At 40.2% G+C, this 4,807-nt stretch overlaps 1 non-coding gene across 1 annotated transcript; it reads right to left on the minus strand.

Moving 5' to 3' along the window:
* Window positions 1–4,418: 4,418 nt before the first annotated feature.
* Trnaa-cgc (transfer RNA alanine (anticodon CGC)) lies at window positions 4,419–4,491 on the minus strand. Its single transcript has one exon. It is a non-coding gene; the product is annotated as a tRNA-Ala (tRNA).
* Window positions 4,492–4,807: the final 316 nt, after the last annotated feature.

Consider the following 4,807-nt stretch of genomic DNA (forward strand, 5'->3'; position numbering starts at 1 on the left):
GCGGCCTTGGTCACAGGCGCCACTGGGGACTGACGCCCGGACTCCATGGCAACCCGGCCCCACGGCGCGTGGTCCGTCCATGACGTTAACTGGAGGTCCAGTTTTATGGCCACAACATTCACCTGACCTAAATCCCCTGGATTTCTTTCCTTGGGGACACCTGAAGGAGCACGTGCACTTTACTCCACCGACGAATGTGGAAGAATTGGTAGCGAGTGTTAAATGCTGCTCTTGTTACTGTGGGCGCAGAAAGGTCCAGAGCTGTACGGTCTCGCGGGTTGCGCAATGTTTGGATGTGCAGGGAGGCCACTTTGGTGTCGGTTCTTCTGAGGACAACGTATTCTGTTGTGAAGGTCATGCGGTCATTAACATGGACATTATTACCGTCACTGGTTGCCAATGTGCGACATCTGAGGGCTCATATTACATGTATTATAAATGACAAGTAGATGTTGTGTTATTGTATTGTGTACATCTCGAAACTCATATTGTTTTTGTAGCTATTCTGTCCTATGACAGGTCATTTGTTTCAAATGTCTGTTTCTTATTTGTCTAACAATGTATTTGTTATGTTGTGTTACAAAATGTTGTAACTTTAGGACACATGTGACAAAAGAAACGGTGTATATTACGGTACGAAATGTCAGAATAAAATAAGCAAATAAAAAAAATGCACCCCCACCCAGGATCGAACAATCGACCTTCTGCAAGCTAATCAAAAACTCTATCTTTTTCTTTTTTTGTAATCTGATTTTTTGTTCGTTATTGTTCGTTGCAATTGTTCGTGGTGGACGTCACCTGACGCCCGTTGAAGTTCGATATTGATCCATTCTCTCAGGTTTTTTTTTTATTGCAGAGGGCAGTTAACCCTCTGACCGAACACGCTTAGCTGCCGTACCGGCAGATCCATTGCACCAACCATACAGCAGAACCAATATATGCTGACAGAGGTAGTTACCCCTCATGTGGTTACAGTGTTGCCAGATTGCCATTGTTTACCATCATTATCATTTTTCTGCTGGATGTACTCGCAGGACGAAATTTTGTGAAAGACATTTTTTTTATCGCTGGCATGTGAGTGCGCTAATTTCGCTTCACCCTGTTTATGTGTTTGCGCCTATAGGACTGAATATGATTCAGACTGAATTCAAAGCATATAGAAATCAATTATTTGCGCAATACTGTAAATAAACTGCATGTGTGTGTGTGTGTGTGTGTGTGTGTGTGTGTGTGTGTGTGTGTGTGTGTACAGATATGTAAATAAAAAAGAGATATGATCCAAAAATGTCATTTTTTAATTTTTTTTATTCATCCTTAGTTTAGCAACAATATCATAAGGATCTATGGGTTTTAAATAAAAACATCATCTAACAAATTAATATAAAGTGTGTTACGTAAATTAAAGGTGGAGGGTGGAAGAAAGGACACAAAAGGGAAGGAATTGCTGATGTTAGCTGCATCTGGATTTTATGACAAATGAGTGGCGATGAGTGAAAATGTATGTCAGACTGGGATTTGAAACCTGAAATCATCTGCTTACTAGGCAGTTTCGTTACCCACCACGTCGCCCAGACACATTTTCTGTTGCAATTGTGTGGACTATCTCGACATGTCGTTTGACCAACCAAACATTCTAACCTAGCGCCACCTGTCTACAGTCCTCGTCCATGTCCTCTATGCTCAACTACTTTGAAATTTTCACAGGAGGTCAAATGCAATAGTGCACTTGCACTGAAAGGTGATGGATTGATTGTCTGAAGGACAATCAGTTATATGAATGTGTGGTGCCTGTTCTTTTTGCATGTCCAAAAAAGCAGATGCCATGCATTCATATAAACAGAGTTTATTAGCAGTAACAGTACAGTTATTTATCATGATTATTCAGCATGCTCTTTGTGAAATAGTTACTACAATTATATTTACAATAATTTTTTCCATAAAAAATTGCAGAGGGAGATACATTTTTTTCTTTTCACGTGCTAAATACTACTACACAATTCATTGCGTTTTTTCTTTATATGGTTTCAGTCATGAGAAAGCATAATTTGGTTTTTTTTGTACAAAATACGATTTTTTCCAGACACTGATACTAACAGACAAGTACTATTAAGAAGTTTCGTATGTACACAGCACTGACAGCATATCATTCGTTTAGCGCTGAGTCTGTCTTGTCATACACAAAAGGCACGGCCGATTTCCTTCTCCATTCCTCCCTAATTCGAGCTTGTGCTCCGTCTCTAATGACCTCGTTGTCGACGGAAGTTAAACACTAAATTCCTCCTTCTTGTCATACACAGTCGGTGCGTCATCCCTCAGTGGATGGTCCTGTAACAATAAGTAGGCAGCCTGGCTGTCGCAACAAATGCAGGTCCAATTCCTCATTTTACGATGGTGGAATCTGTCTTTCATCCCCAGCTGACGATTTATTATCTTCTTGACTACATTATTGCACACATTTTTTGCTGGCCGATACATCCCAGTCTCCCTTTGTGTAGCCAACGACAGGTTGTGTACTAGACACCACGCATCGAAATGAGAAATATAAAAAGCTCTTGCCATTACTTGATCCTTATATCCCTCACCATTTTCATTTGGACATCTGCATATCCATTTCTCTTTTCTTTTGTCATATCGAATCAAAACTTAAATTTACTACACTGATTAGGAGACCTCTCTACCTGAGAGATCAGTTTCTTCTAGGATGTTTTTGGAGTGTGTTAGAACAGGACATTTCTTTTCCATTAGTGGGGTTCTAATAAGGATACCGCAGAGCCCTCATCAAATCTACCCTAACTTCTAACGTCATAATGTCTGTGTTGGCACCTAATACTATCAGACCTTTTTAAATAGAACATGTGTGTTCCCTAAATGCACACAACAACTGCTCAACATTTGTCCTACACAATATTAGTTCATCGCAAATTAACTTTTCTGTATAACATAAAAGATTGCTTATGTGGAGATATTCCAATTGCAGAAAACTCATTTGTGTCCATTCCTCAGAGCGTCCCTGTAAAGGCCATTTTTCCACTACTGCTATTTAACAAGCCCAATTCTTCTTCACTCATGCCTAAAAATCGTGGTGGTATAAAAATAGTTTTGCAGCTTCCATTTCGAGCAATACAGCGCGCCATAAGGTGAAGTTACTCTTAATATCTTGAGTATTCTCATCGAAAGACGGGTCAGAAAGCCTTGGCTTTAGCTGACTGACCGTGCTCCAGGTATTAATAAGTTTTTGTAAGGATGAAAACCTGTTTTAAAATATAAATATATTCTCTCACTGTAATAGTGGCGGGGAGTGATGATAGCAAACAACGAGTAAAGTGCAAAAGCAGTTAATGGCACATAAATAGCCATAATATGTGGATTGTGGCGTCTAAAATCGATCCACAGTGATTGTGTAGGCCCAAAAATAACAGTGAAGCTTGTGCTGTGACGTGTTCAAAAGAACGAATCAAGTTTCATTGTGAAGCATGTGAGAGGAGTTTAGGTATCGATGTTAAAAAATATATCGGCTCAACCACTTGTTTATAATGTAAAACGCTAAGATTGACGCGTTTCGGAAATCAAGCTTCCATCATCACAATAACAAAAAAAAACCTGTTAAAACTCGCTAAAATGGTATATGGAGCAGGCACAATAAAATTGATAATAAATTTAAAACATCGTGGCTACTTCCCTTGTTGCAGGCGAGTCTTCGAAGGTGCATCTCCACATAGTCGTCAAAATAAAAAAAAAAATTAAAATGTTGTCGCCTATGGTGTTCAACATCTAACCACATGGCTCTCTCCTCTGTCGTCGTAAACCGCCCGTGCGTCTTCGTTGATACCACACACCACGTAGCCAAAGACGACACTGAAACGCGAGTGAGCTCCCACGCAAGTAAGAAAGGAAGTCATAGAGATGTCTATACAGACAGATAACGTATACATGTTCCAAGGACCTCATGAAATGATGGTATCCTACCAATTGCTAAAAATGTAGTTACTAAAAGAAACCAGTGAAATGTTTGAAAAAGTTATTTTTATCACCAGTTAGCTGTTAATTCAGTGTGTTCTGAATATCCACGCCATGTGTCGTAATTTCCAGCTGTTCTAGTAGATCCAGTTTTTTGCGTTGGTCCTGTCTATGTAAAATAAAGAGATCGTGATCTATTCCCAACATGGGGTGTCCCGTTTCCCAAATATGAGTGGCTACAGCAGACTTTTCGAAATTATTAAGCTGGAAAGCATCGCTATGTTCTTTGTAGTTGTGGTGGTTAGTGTTTAACGTCCCGTCGACAACTAGGTCATTAGAGACGGAGCGCAAGCTCGGGTTAGGGAAGGATTGGGAAGGAAATCGGCCGTGCCCTTTCAAAGGAACCATCCCGGCATTTGCCTGAAACGATTTAGGGAAATCACGGAAAACCTAAATCAGGATGGCCGGAGACGGGATTGAACCGTCGTCCTCCAGAATGCGAGTCCAGTGTGCTAACCACTGCACCACCTCGCTCGGTATATGTTCTTTGTAACGTACTTTAAAGGGCCTACCAGTTGGCCTACATAGTTTGCCTTGCACGTGTTACACTGAATTTTATAGACCCCCAGCTCTCTCATATTTATCGCTTTCCTGCTGCAAATTATTTCACAACCACGTCCTCTCATCCAGTATGGATAAAATCAAAGTTAGGTATCGAACTTTTTAGAGAAAAAGGAACACAGGAACCTAAAAAAAATGTGTAAACAATTGCGTCAACTTACTAGAGTCTATACAAAATTTAGTCAAGTTAAGAGATAAACTACCAAACCACAACTCAGAAACAAAAATA

Source organism: Schistocerca gregaria, chromosome X (assembly GCF_023897955.1).
Source record: "Schistocerca gregaria isolate iqSchGreg1 chromosome X, iqSchGreg1.2, whole genome shotgun sequence".
Taxonomy (NCBI): Eukaryota; Metazoa; Arthropoda; class Insecta; order Orthoptera; family Acrididae; genus Schistocerca; species Schistocerca gregaria.